At 34.5% G+C, this 14,934-nt stretch overlaps 1 protein-coding gene across 1 annotated transcript in view; it reads right to left on the minus strand.

The window, feature by feature from the left end:
• MCF2L2 (MCF.2 cell line derived transforming sequence-like 2) overlaps positions 1-14,934 on the minus strand; it is a 187,483-nt gene that overhangs the window by 135,022 nt on the left and 37,527 nt on the right. The gene's annotated exons all lie outside the window — the stretch shown is intronic.

The raw sequence follows: 14,934 nt of genomic DNA on the forward strand, positions 1-14,934 counted from the left end.
GAGGGACATTACTTAGTCTCTATAGTGTCTCAGACTCCTCATTTGTAAAGTAGGAACGATAATAATACCTATCTATAGGGTTGATGTGAAAATTAAATGGGTATGTAAAATATTAAATGAGATGTATAAAATGTTCAGAACAATGCCTGGCACTTGGTAACACTTTATATAACTATTCTCCTTCTCCTCCTCCTCCTCCTCCTTCTTCATTATTATTATTATTATTATTTCTTACATGCTCATTATGGAGATTAAAACAGATCAAGTATACAAAAAGTATCTGGCCCATAATAAACCTTTGATAATTCTCTAATATTGGTAAAAGGTGAGCTTTATTCTAAAAATTATCTTTATGTGAATAAGATAGAAGAGCTAATCAAAATCTGTAAGAAAACATAAATAGCTGATCTGAAGTAAACATCACTAGACCAACCCATTATCACAGTTCCATATTGACTCAGGTTCTCTGATTAGAAACATTTTCCAGGTAATGGTGCAAGAAGGTAGAGCTCACTGAGTGGAAGAGGCAGCTAATAGGCATTATGGATGGAAAAGTGGCCATGATTTGAAGGGTGTGGCTGTCAAGGAGGGAAGCCTGAGAGAGGGAGCCCCAGAAATCTTCATGGAAATTTCACTTTAATGCTTGGTCAGTTCCTGGGCCCCACAAGCTTAGGGGAGAATCCAGGAGGCTGGCAGACAATAGCAACTGCACATGTGAGACTGATGAGAAATTTATGAAGCTAACATAGTTCTGAGGAAAGACAACTGGTGTTTCGGCCTAGCCAGAAGAGACAGACTTTGATGAACACCCTCGGTGTTCAGGTGAAATTCTATACAGCCCATAATCTATAATAAATGAAACACCATAGGAGTTGACATAGGACTAAGGCTACACTCTAGGAGTAAGAACAAAACAGAAATGGAGTTGCTCTAAGAAAAGCTAAAACCAGTCCTCAGAAAAATTAAGGTGATCCACCAGAAATTTAATGGCGGGGCAGATTAAAACTCAATGTTGTTTGTAAGTAGATTAGCCTCTATAACATATCATTTACCACATCCAGCATAAAATTAAAAATTAATAGAAATGCAAAGAAGCAGGAAAAAGTAAACAATAATCAAGAGATAAAATAATCAATAGATACAGTTTCAAAGATGTCCCTGTCGTTGGCAGACAAAAACTTCACTATGATCAATATGCTAAGAAAACACCGCAAAAGTAGACAAAATGGATTAGAAGATGCACTATTTCAACAGAGAATTAGAATCTATAATAAAGAATCAAATGTCCCTTTTAGAATTACAAAACATCAATATCTAGAATTTGTTTAACAGCAGACTGAACACAGCAGAAGACAGGATAGGTGGAAATGAAAACAGATCAATTAAAAATATTCAAAATGAAACACAGGTGAAAAATGAAAAGAACAGAATGTAAAAGAGATGTGGGACATGAACAGAAGTCCCAAAAGAGAGGAGAGAGACTATGCTACAGAAATAATATTTTAAAAAATAATGGTGAGTAATTTTCCATATCTGATTAAATACATCAACTCACAGATTCAAACAGCTCTTTAAATTCCAAGCGGGATAAATACAAAGTAAATTTAACCTAGGCCTATAAGAGCCAAGTGGCTTAAAATTAAAGATAAGGAGAAAATCTTAAAAGCAACCAGTGAAAAAAAAGATGCATTCCCTTCAGAATAATAACAAAATTAATGACTTTTTGACAGAAACTATAAAAGCTATAATTGAATGGAACGGTATCTTTGGAGTATTGACCAGAAAAACCACCCATTTAGGATTCTATACACCTTGAAAATTCATTTTAAAAAATGAAGGTAAATTGAGAACATTTCCAGACAACTAGAGCTGAGAGAATTTATTGCCAGTAGACTTATACTTCAAAAAACATCAAAAGATGTTCTCCAGGCTGAATGAAGTTAGAAGCATGAAGGTGCAAGAAAAATAAACAGTCTGAAAAAGGATAAATATATGGGTAATTAAGTTAAGCTGCTAATTAGGAAGACTTTCATTCCTATAAAAAAAATTGGTTAAATTAAACTCATATTTGTCCTTAAAGACATTAGAAAACACTGAAGATAAAGAAATCAAAATGAACACATTCCAGAGAGAGTTAAGAACTTCTACAGCGAGCAAATACTAGAGGAGACTTTCACATGAAGTAGTGGTTGTCTATTCTGGTAATGTTCCTGAAAGGAAATAATCCCACATGGTAACCCAAATCTGCAAGGAGTGAAGAGCACTGTACACATTAAAAATGTAGATAAATAGTATCAACTACATTTTTTATTTCACTAAAAGGCTACTGACTATTCAAAGTGAAATAATCAAGTATTATTAAATATATTACATATATACAAGTAAAATATATCAATAATAGCATTAAGGATGGGATAAAGTAAATGCAAGTATATTATTGAAACTAGCATTTGGATGAAATTAAATTATACTATTTATATTGTATATAAAGTGGTACGAAATTAATTCGAGATAGTGCTAACTTTAGGATATATGTTGTTACACTAGAGAACCAGTTGTTGAAAATCCAATAGAGGAGATAAAGTGGAATACTGAAAATATTTGAAGAATTCAAAAGAGAGTAAGTGCCATAGACTAAATTCATATGCTGAAGCTCTAACTCCCAATGTGACCGTAATTAGAGATAGGGCCTATGAGGAGGTGATAAAGGTCAAATAAGGACATTAAGGGGAGGATCCTAATTCCGTAGGACCAGTGCCCTTATAATAAAAGTAAGAAATACCAGAGGACTCTCTCTGATATGAGAGAACACAGCAAGAAGGCAGCCGTCTGCACAGGAAAGGAGCCTTCCCCTGAAATGGCATCGGCCAGAACCTTGATCTTGCACTTCGAGCCTCCATAACTGTAAAGAAATAAATGTCTGTTGTTTAAGCCACCAAGTCTAAGGTATTTTGTTTGGAAGCCCCAGCAGAATACAACAGAAAAGGAGAACTAAAGGAACAAGTACCATCTGTGGATGGTACAAACAGCAAGATGGTAGATTTAAACCAAGCAATCTCAATAATCACATCAAGTAGAAATGGTCTATACTACTCCATTTAAAAGATAAATAGTTTCAGAGTAAAAATACTGATTAAAAGAGATACATTTTAAATTTATGGACAGAGATAGATTGAAAGAAAAAATATGGTAAAAGGTATACCATGCAATGATGACTAATTAGAAGAAAGCCAGTGTGGCTTTATTAATATTAGAAAAAGCAATGTTGAAGATAAGGAGTATTGGCAGAGATAAATGATTCATAAAGATAAAAGGGGCAGTTTATCAAGAAGACATAACAATCCTGAATGTGTATATATGAAATGATATTGCTTCAAAATAATCAACAAGTGATAGAACTAAAAGAAAAATAGGTAAATACACAGAGGTGGATCTTAGTAATTGATGAAACAAGCACCCAAAAAAATCAGTAAGGATATAGACCTGACTTTGAGGAACTTGACATCCAACAACTATAGACATACCACATTCTTTTCAAATGCTCATTTATCAAAATAATCCATTATTTATCAAAATAGTCCTAGGCCATAAAGCAAATCTCAACAAATTTTAAAGGACTGAAAAGGGTGTATCTCTGATCTCCATGTAAGTAAACTGGAATTCTATTATTCTTCTGTTTTCTATTTCATTTATCTTTCTTTTTTCTTTTCTTTACAATTTCCTTCTTCCTTTCCTTGGGTTTCACTGTCATTCTCTCTCTTTTTTGTTAAACTTCTTAAGGTGGAAGAGTAAATCATTGATTTTAAACCCTCCCTCTCTTCTATTATAAGTATTTAAAGCAACAATTTCCTCCTAATCACTGTTTTAGCTACATCATATAATTGTTGATATATTTTTATTATTCAGCTAAAAATGTGTTCTAATTTCCTTTGTAATTTCTTTTTTTAGCCTATGGATTATTTAGAGGTGGTTGCTTAACTCTCAAATATTTTGTGATTTTTCTAATCAACGGTAATAGAAGTCAGAATAGTAGTTTCCTTGGGGAAGGGAGGCATAGAAAGGAGGTGGTAAGGGGTGCAGATATAGATGGAAAAGAAGAGGAGGGAAACTTTACAGAAATATGCTATACTTTGATCATGGTATATAAACAGGTAAATATTCATTGAATTATACAGTTGAGATCTGTGTACTCTACTCTATGTAAACTATAAGTTTAAAAACCAAAAGAATAAAATAAATTCAAGTTGTGAAAAAAAATGACAAAATTTAAAAAGAAAGATCGCTATTTATCAAGTGCCCAACATGTGTCAGACTGATCAAAGAGGATATAAAGATGAGCGAAAATTTTGTAGTACAGCAAAAACAAACTGACATTAATAATAAATGATCATTTTAGATAATAATAGCTACTATCTACTGAGCGCCCATCATTTGTCAGGCACATTAATTTTTTTATATCACTTAATCTTAACAAAATAGATATTTTATCTAAAATAGATATTGTTATCTATAAAACAGATATATTGTTATCTGCATATATATAGTTATCTATAAAATAGATATTGTTATCTCCTTTTTATAGATGAAGAAACAAAGGCTGATAGAAATAAAATGACTTGCCTGATGTCACACTAGCAAAACTGAATTTCAAACTCGGAATTCTGATACTAATGAGCAGGCTCTGAACCCTACTGTCTTACTCTCCTTCGATTTCATCTTACGGCAGATTTGCTTCTATCTCTGACAGGTTTATTCTGTATATTTTGCAGTTCCTAGTGTTTGCTTTTTCTTTTTTTTTTTCTTTAAATCAAACAATCATTGGTGAGTTGTGAGGGAGCATCTGGAACTCTTAAACAAGGTGGAGCTGAGAGAGGCTCAGCAAATATTATATAGTACATAAACACAGGCTGTTTTTTGATCTATGAAATAAGATCAACTGACAACCCACGTGGCCGCCCAGCCAAACTGCGGGCAAATGCCTCTTACAACAAGGTTCTTGTTAGCTCCGTGCAGAACAAATCCCAAAACCAGAGCATCTGGGTAAACGATGTGGGCTCTACTGGGAAAGTACCTGTGTACATAAAGGGCTGTGTCTCCTGATACATTGTGCATAGGCCATAGTTCAGAAAGAAGAAATAATGAATCACAACCATTTTAAAGGCAGTCTTCCCAAAAGGTTTACATTCTAAACATACAGTAATATCAACTGCTGTGAGTTTTTTTTCTCCACCCTATCGAGTTCAACAAAAGCATCAAAACCTCAACTAAACCAAATGCACAGGAAATGGGGTTTCTGAACAATGTATTTCTTTAGGTAACACTTTGCTGTTTTTATCTCTACTGTTACTTTTAAATAACACTAAGGTCTTATGATGTGCTAGACAACTGCATAAATGCTATTTAGTATAATCCTCACAACCAGGTTGGTCATAATATTTCTACTTTATAGATGAGAAAACTAATACTGAGAGATGTTTAAAAACTAATAACTTGCCCAAAGTCACACACTTATGTGTAGAGTTAAGATTTAGTTGAAGTCTTCAGACCCTAAGGCCAATGCTCGTGCTATAAAATTCATACAAAATTCACATATATATATATACATATTTAGTATGGAAAATATTTTCACATATTTTTTCGTTTTTCCTATCTTAGTAACTCCTGATTGAACTTTTGATGAGTCAAAACTGACATTCTGAATATGACTAAACATAAGAGTTGAGGTAAATGTGTTCTGATCCCAAAATACTAGAAAAGTTTTGTGATGGACATGGTATTTATTCTCTAAGCGGTACTTTACATCCCCATGGCTGTTTTCATAACTGGCAATCTGTACATCTTAATCCCTTTCAATTTTCCACTCTTTTTTCCCCCTAACCCTCCTATCTGGCAACCATCAATTTGTTCTCTGTATCTATGAGTTTGTTTCTGTTTTGTTTATTTTGTTTTTTAGATTCTACATATAAGTAAAACCATATGGTTTTTGTCTTTCTCTGTCTTACTTTTGTTTTTCTCTTTTTTTCTTGATGAGTATGGCTAAAGGTTCATCAATTTTGTTTATCTTTGTAAAGAAGCAGCTCTTTGCTTCATTGATCTTTTCTATTGTTTTTAAGACTCTATTTCATTTATTTCTACTCTGATCTTGAGTATTTCCTTCCTTCTACTCACTTTAGGTTTTACTTGTTCTTATTTTTCTAATTCCTTTAGGTGTGTGGTTAGATTGTTTATTTGAGATTTTTCTTGTTTCTTGAGGAAGCCCTGTATTGCCATAAATTTCCCCTTTAGAACTGGTTTGTCTGTGTTCCATAGATTTTGAGTCATCATGTTTTCATTTTCATTTGTCTCAAGGTATTTTTTTATTTCTTCCTTGATCTCATTGTTAACCCATTCATTGTTTAGCAGCATGTTATTTAGCCTCCATATGTTTGTGTTTTTCTGTTTTCCTGTAATTAATTTCTAGTTTCATACCACTGTTATCGGAGAAGATGCTTGATATGATTTCAATCTTATTAAATTTACTGAGACTTGTTTTGTGGCCTAACACGTAGTCTATCCTGGAAAAACGTTCTATGCACACTTAAGAAAAATATGTATTCTGCTACTTTGGGGTAATTAGTCCTAAAAATATCAGTAAGTCCATCTGGTCTAATCTGTCACTTAAGGCCACTGTTTTCTAAGTAATTTTCTGTCTGGATAATCTATCACTGATATCAATGGGATATTATTCATGACTTCTTATTGCTCCTATAGTAAACTGGCAGTGTATACTTACTGATATATTTGAAGGTCCTGGGATTCTCACTGTGTCATATCACAAAGGGTTTCAATTTGTAGCTTGCAACACTGCCTCTAAACAAGAATTTTATCTTGTCCATAAAAATCCCTGAAACATGGCATTGATTTGGCTTCCTAATGGATAAAAGTCCTTTCAGTCACCAATTTCCAGAATAAAAAGGTTTCATTCATATTGAAAATTTGCTCTGGCAAGTAATTTCCCTCCATGATCAGCTTGTCTAGAGTTTCAAAAAATTCTTCAGCCGCTTTCACATCAACACTCACAGACTCACATTCGCTTTCTTATTCGATAGTGAATAACAATTCTTGAATCATTTAAACCACCGTGAACTAGCATTAAATTGAACATCGTACCAGGTTCAGCCTTTTCTTTCAACATCGCAAGCAAGCTTTTACTTTTGGCTGTGAAGGTCATGGTGCTGAAAAGGTGACGCTTCCGTGTCTGATCTTCAATCCAGGTAATTAGAAGTTTCTCCATATCTGCTATCGCTGCTTCTCGAATTTTTGTTAGTTTCATTGCCTTCAGTGAAGCAGATCTTTTAACAGCTTTTGTCACTTTGTTCTTGCTTTGCAAGATCGTAGCTATGGTGAAATGGAGCATGCCTGACCAGTGAGCAAAAATCATTACTGATGTTCCACCTTTGTAGTCCTTAATCACTCTTAATTTTGTTTCCAGGTCTATCACTCAATGTGGCCTCTTACTGGCAACATTAGCAGTGGATTTTGTTTGCTTAGGGGCCATGATGAACTAAACAACACAAGATTAAATCAAGTACAAGAGAAAATTATATGATCAAGAGACAACGTAAACACAAGATGTATGAGGTTGCTGCTGGCAAAACACAGCATATTATTTTACAGCAAACATTTTTTTAAGTAGAAAGAGTACACTCTAAAATAAAAAAGTTACAGTACAGTAAATAAATAAACCAAGGCAGGAGATGTCTCAGCTCAGGCAGAGAAAGAATTCACCCTTCTTTTAACTTTTTGTTCTATTCGGGCACTTAAGAGATGGGATGGTACCTATCCACGTCTGCTTTACTCAATTCATGAATTCAAATGTTAATCTCTTCCAGAAACGTCACAGACATACTCAGAAATTGTGTTTTACCAGCTATCTGGGCATCTCTTAGCCCATTCAAGTCCCACAGGTTCTATTTCTCCGAGAAACCCTGACTAATACATAGAGAGTGTCAAGATTGAGATAAAACCATCTCTAGAAAAAAAAAGTTCACTCTAAGAGCAAAGATACTAAAAAGAGAGTCCTGGTAAATCATGGTACCTAATGGAGAAGGATTCAAAGAGGAAGTCTTGGAAAGGTAAAGCTTCTATGAGAGAAAAAGAAAGGAAAGGAGAAATAGTGACTATGTGATAAAGACAAAAAGATGCAAGAGGTAAATTTTAGCATCCAACAAGAGAAAAAAAATCAAGGATACAAATCTTTTTCCCCTAACTAATTGTTAAGATCATCAATAAAAGATGATCTACATCTTTAAAAGTACATCGATAAAAGATGTACTAACAAAAGATGGTATTCTTGAATTAGGAATCTTGTAAACCACCCCAAACTACCAACCCTGTCCACTAAATGCAGAGATGCAAGAAGTATTCATCTATACAAAGTTACTATAAAGAGGACAAAACAATAAGAATCAAAACTTTTACCTTCAAGCGAATGAGAACATCAGCTACAAATTGGAAGAAAATATTTGAAAAAGATATAGTAAAAAACGAAAAACAAAAAACTGTTAACCAAAGTATACAAAGAACCTTAAAACTCAACACTAAGAAAACAACAAACGATCCAATTTAAAAATGGGCAGAAAACCAAAATGAACATCTTGACCAAGAAAATACACAGATGACAAATAAGCATATTTAAAGATGTTTAACAACATATGTCATTAAGGAATTGCAAATTAAAACAATGAGATACCACTATGCACCTATTAAAAGGGCCAAAATTCAAAACACCAACAACACCAAATACTGGCAAAAATGTGGAGCAACAGGAATTTTCATTTAATGGTGGGAATTCAAAATGGTAGAGCCACTTTGGAAGATCATTTGATCATTTGATCATTACAAAACTAAACATACTCAAACCATATGATCCAGCAAGCTTCTTGGTATTTACCTAAATAAACTGAAAATTTATGTCCACACAGAAACTCACATGGATGTTTATAGCAGCTTTATTCATAATTACCAAAACTTAGAAGCAACCAAGATGTCCTTTGGGAGGCGAATGGATAAACTGTGATACATCTAGACAATGGAATCTTATTCGGTACTCAAAAGAAATGAGCTATCAAGCCATGAAAAGGCATAGAGAAAACTTAAATGCATACCATTAAGTGAAAGAAGTGTGAAAAGGAGACTTCCATGACGTGACCGCTGTCATACCCACAAGCTAGATCTGGGCCACAAATGATATTATGTCCTGTAAATTCCCTCAGAGACTATCTGATCGACTTCTCCCCTATGCCCCACAGCATGCTTGTTCCTAAAACAAACTGTTGCCCTGTCCTGGGGCAAGCATGTAAGGTATTTTCCCTTATCTGGGATGGGTCATGCATCAGTGCCCCATCCATCCTGCTCTATTCTATACAATTCTTTAGCACCTGCCATGCAGTGTAGAGGATACCCACTTGTCTCACCGATGCCCAAGATGTGCCTCATAGTAAGTTTCCCTTAATGAACTGTTCATTGCCAGACTGGTGCGGCCTGCCTCTTTTTTTAATTTTTCTGTGCCCTCCAATAACAGAGTAGATTTTCAGTCTCAGGGCTTTTCCCTGGGTCTGTGTGTACAAATAAGAAGTCAATCTGAGAAAGCTACATACTGTGTAATTCCAACTACATAACATTCTGGAAACAGCAAAACTATGGAGACAGTTAAAGAATCAGTAGACGGCAAGTGTTGCAGGGTCGGAGGCCTGGGAGAGATGAACAGGCAGAGCACAAAGGATGTTTAGGGCAGTGAAACTATTCCATATGATAATGGTGGATATATGTCATTATACATTTATCCAAGCACACAGTATGTACAACACAAGGAGTGAACACTAATATAAACTATGGATTTGGGGTGACAATGGTGTGTCAATGTACTTCATCATTGTACCACTCTGGCGTGAAAGGTTGTACCTTGGGTGGGGGGTGGGGGGGCATCAAGGATTGGATGGTAAATTTCTTAACTTTATGCTTAACTTCGCTGTGAACTTAAAACTGCTCTTTTAAAAAGTCTATTTTATAAAAACATTTTAGATAATGCAAATTCCTCCAAAAAATTAGTCATCAAGCAGAAAAAAAAAACCCTGCAACATAATGAATTACATGTCTACAAACAAGAATTTGGAAGTATGGGGGAGAACACCTTAAATAAGAAACTCAAAAACCAAGAACGGAAATGGATTTTTTAATGTATAAAGAAAAGAAAAAATAAGAGTTTTTTAAAGTCAGAAAAATAAAAGGAAAAGATAGAATCATACAAGAAATGCAGTCTAAATTACAAGATACACAGGGATAACATATTTGAACAAAAATTTAATAAGGGACAATGAATAACATAAAGAAAACAAGTGATTGAAAATGGGGGGCAGGGGGGCGGGGACAGTAAAAAAGGTCAGAAAGCAAGTGGTTGAAATTGAAGCCAGACAAAAAAGAGCCAACATACTTATAATCGAAGTCCCTAAAGACTAAAAAGGAAATGAAAGAACAGAAATAATATTCACAAGTATAATTCAAAAAAACTTCCCAGAAGTGAAAAAAAAGACCTGAATCTACATATACTTGATGGGACCTAGCAGGCCTCTGAGAAAGTAGATCTGAAACAGTCAACTCTGAGACATATCTTAGTTAAACTGTTAAGTTGTAAGAATAAAGTAAAAATTCTAAGCACCTCCAGGCAAAAAGATAAAATAATTTACTAGAACAAGAGAAATAGACAGTCATCATACTTCTCAAAAGCAAAATACAAGAATGGAACATCATCCTGTAACAATTCATCACCAAAATGTGTGAACCAAAAATTTTATATCCTGACAAGCTGGTTTTCAAGTATTAAGGCAATATAAAAACTGTTATAAACATGTAAAAACTCAGGAAATTCTGTACCTAGGATCCTTTTTTGAAGACTCTAGTAAAGATCCAATCAAAAGATAACTTGGAGAAACCAGCAAAGGGATTAATTTAATATATTTAATTGTAGGTCTAATACTACATATGATAGAAGAATAACATATAGAAATAATGCAAGTTAAAAGATGGAGGAAGAAAGGCGAGGAGAAGAGAAAATAACAAGGACGTTGTTGGAGAGGCGATAGGTGGGAATCAAAGGATGGTGTCGAAAATGACAAATGGCACTAAAAAAAGGTATACATACAAGGACAAAATCACAAATCATCCTAAATGGCAAATTAAAAATAAAAAGAGCAAAGAAAACACATCATGTAGAGGAATGCAATAAATATACCTAGTAGTTATAACAAAATAATGACAAAATTGAGACCATATCAGTCATAGCAATAAATATGAATGGGTTTAATTCATCTAATGTAAGAAAAGATTTTCAATTTGACTCATAAAGTGAGAACCAACTATATACTGTATACAAGAGAAAAATCTAGAACAAAGTGATTCAGAAAGGCTAAAAATAAAGAAATTGACAAAAGTATACTAAGCAAATGGAAACAATAGCAAGGGGGTTCAGTCTTGATATCAGACAAAGTATAATTCAAACCATAAAGCATTAAACATAACAAGAAACACTTTTTAATACTAAAAGTCACAATTCACAATAAAGATAAAATAGTTATAAATATCTATGCTCCAAATAACATAATAACTAACTTTTTAAGGCAGACACTAAAAGAGATATGAGGAGACAGAAATACACTTTACATAAGAGATTTTAATATACCGCTTTCAGTATAAGACAGAGCAAACGTAACACATCCATATGGTTATACAAGACCTAAACAACACAATACGGAAGATGTAATGGGTATGTGTTGAAATTTACATCCTGATAATAGAGAATTCATCATTTTTCTCAAGTACACATGGAACATCCACAAAAATTGATCCTGCTATAAGGCCACAAAAAAAAAAAACACCTGAAAATCAAAACACCTTCCATTAAACAACTCTTCAGTTAGGGGAGAAATATAAAATAAAATTACAGAATTTCTAAAACGTAGTGATAAAAAATACTACATATCAGAATTCATAAGATACATTTAAAGAAGGGATCAGAGAAAATTCATAACCTTAAACGTTTACATTCATAAAATAAAAATAAATATAATTTTCAACTCAAAAAGTGACCAAAAGAAAGCGAACCAAAAGCACAAGGAAGATGATATTAAAGATAAAGGCAGAAATGAATAAGACTAAGAGGAGGAAAACAGTAGCTCTAATTAATATATGAATATCCTTTCCCTGTCCTGAGTATCCTGTCATTCTCTTCTACTCTATCAGTTCTTCCTGGTTCAAAGTCACAAGCCCTCTGCCACCGCCTATAAAACATTCTGCAACCTAGGAAGGGCTCTCATGCCTGGTGACCATGGTAACATGTAGGAAGATGCAAATTTTTATAAATAAGAATCATAAAAGGAACTAGGGTGGTTTCAATCTTTGGAATCTGAAATGGAAGCTAGACAATAACGTTCATGGCAAATTCCCCTTTCAGGCCTTCTTACCTGTTGTCTCTGTTTTATGTTGAATCCAAGAGGTGGGGCTGGGAGTGGGTATGAGCAAAGGCCAAGAGGAGGAAAGGGGAATAACTGGTCAGACAGCTACTCTTTCTCAAGGGACAAAGAGCATTCGAGGAAAGGAAAATACTCCTTTACCAGCAATTATATGAGGACATAGAGCAGAAAAAAGGAATCAGGCCCAAACAAGAGCTTCCTTGTTCTGTCTAATTTTCTATATCTGTGAGATGGGAGTTTCTACCCCTCAGTGCTTCTCTCTACACTGGTTGAGATGGCACTTGATATACTGTCCTCAGTGTGACTCAGAAAAGGCTGTAAGTACAAGGTGAAAGTCACCCATTTCATTTAGCTTATGACTGCATCCAGGGACTCAGTAAAATTAGTGAGCTTAAAACAAATATAATGGGGGGTGGGCACATCCACTTGTTGCCCACCTCCCTGCTCACTCTCTTCCTGGTTGCTCCCCACAGAATGAGAAGGTGCTAAAATGATGGGTGATTATTTTGGAATGTAACAAGCCAAAGAGGGAGACCAAGTTCAACTCCCTACAGCCCAGGGAGGTCAAGATACGAGAGAGGAATAGGATTCTCCTCTCAGTCATTGTTCCCCTTCTCACCCTATAACAATACCTTCTGACTGAAATGAATCATATCAAAACTGAAAATTCTACCAACATTTCTTCTTTAGAACCTACTGTGTGCTGGGCACTGTACCAGGGCTACAGATTTAAAAAGAAGAAGAAATTGGCTCTTCTTCTTGAGTAGTTCACGGTCTATTGGTATTCTCATCTACTATGGTGCTATACAAGGGGTAAGCTCTGAGTTCTGAGGAAATAGAGTCTGTGAGAGCAAAATAATGAATATGTAGGAGTTAGCCAGGCCTAGAAAGATGTTCCTTCAGAGAGAACCACATAAGCAAGGCCCGGGGACCACAGTATCCTTACCTCAAACCAACAAAGCCCCAAATCCTCACATGCCTACATAATGCATACCATATGTGGGGATGGAAGGAGGAGAGGGAGGGAATTGGTGAAATGGAATTTAAGCACGGAACTTTGAAGAAGTACATTAAAAATAAATCCATAGCCTTCTTTCCAAAGTAAGAGGGTAAAAAACAAAACAAAAAAAACCCCATCTTTTAGAGTGGGTATAGTTAAAGCAAACTAATCAAACTTCCTAATCTCCACAGGTGGGATCAGACTCCAGGTGGCCTTTCAATCACAAAGCTGGTGTTTACCACTAGATCACATGAGGCAGATGGAAAGCAAGCACAAAAGCATGTGCGGGAGCACACACATACACACACACGTGTGCGGCTGTTGTGTAAATTCCAAACCATACGTTAGTTAAGTAGGAGATGATATCATAAGCAATACAAACTATGGAGGGTGGGGCCAGTCTACTTTGCTGGAGAGTGGACACAGCAATATCTAAGAATCAGATTTGAAGGAAGAAGTAAAACTGTCATTATTTGCAAATGACATGATACTACATTTAGAGAACCCTAAAGATGCCACCAAAAAAATCTATTAGAATAATAAATGAATTCAGCAATGTAGCAGGATACAAAATTAACATTCAGAAACCAGTTGCATTTATGCGTCAATAATGAACAATCAGAAAGAGAAATGAAGAAAACAATGCCATTTACAATTATATCTAAAAGTATAAAATATTTAGGAATAAATTTAACCAAAGTGGTAAAAGACTTGTACTAAGAAAATTATAAGACATTGAAGAAAGAAATTAAAGAAGATACAAATAAATGGAAGCATATACTGTACTTATGGATAGAAATAATTTACATTATTAAAATATTCATACTATTCAAAGCAATCTATAGATTCAATGCAATCCCTATCAAAATATCAATGTATTTTTCACAAAAGTAGAACAAACAATTCTAAAATTTATATGGAACCATAGAAGACTTTGAATAGTCACAGCAATCTTGAGAAAGAAGAACAAAGTTGTAGGTATCGCAATACCTGATATCAAACCATACTATAAGGCTATTGTAACCAAAACAGCATGGTACTGGCATAAAAAAAGACACATATATCAATGGAATAGAATAGAGAGCCCAGAAATAAACCCATGTCTATATGGTCAATTCATCTATGACAAGGGAGGCAAGAATATATAATGGGGTAAAGACGATCTATTCAATAAATGATTCTGGGAAAACTGGACAGATACATGTAAAAAAGTGTGAAACTAAACCATCTTCTTACACGATATACAAGCATAAACTCAAAATGGATTAAAGACTTAAATGTAAGACCCAAAATCATAAAACTCTTAGAGGAAAACATATGCAGTAAACTCTCTGACACTGCTCTTAGTAACATTTTTTCTGATGTATCTCTTGAGGCAAGGGAAACAAAAGAAAAAATAAACAAATGGGACTACTAAAACTAAAATGT

Source organism: Pteropus alecto, unplaced genomic scaffold (genome assembly GCF_000325575.1).
Source record: "Pteropus alecto unplaced genomic scaffold, ASM32557v1 scaffold88, whole genome shotgun sequence".
NCBI classification, from domain to species: domain Eukaryota; kingdom Metazoa; phylum Chordata; class Mammalia; order Chiroptera; family Pteropodidae; genus Pteropus; species Pteropus alecto.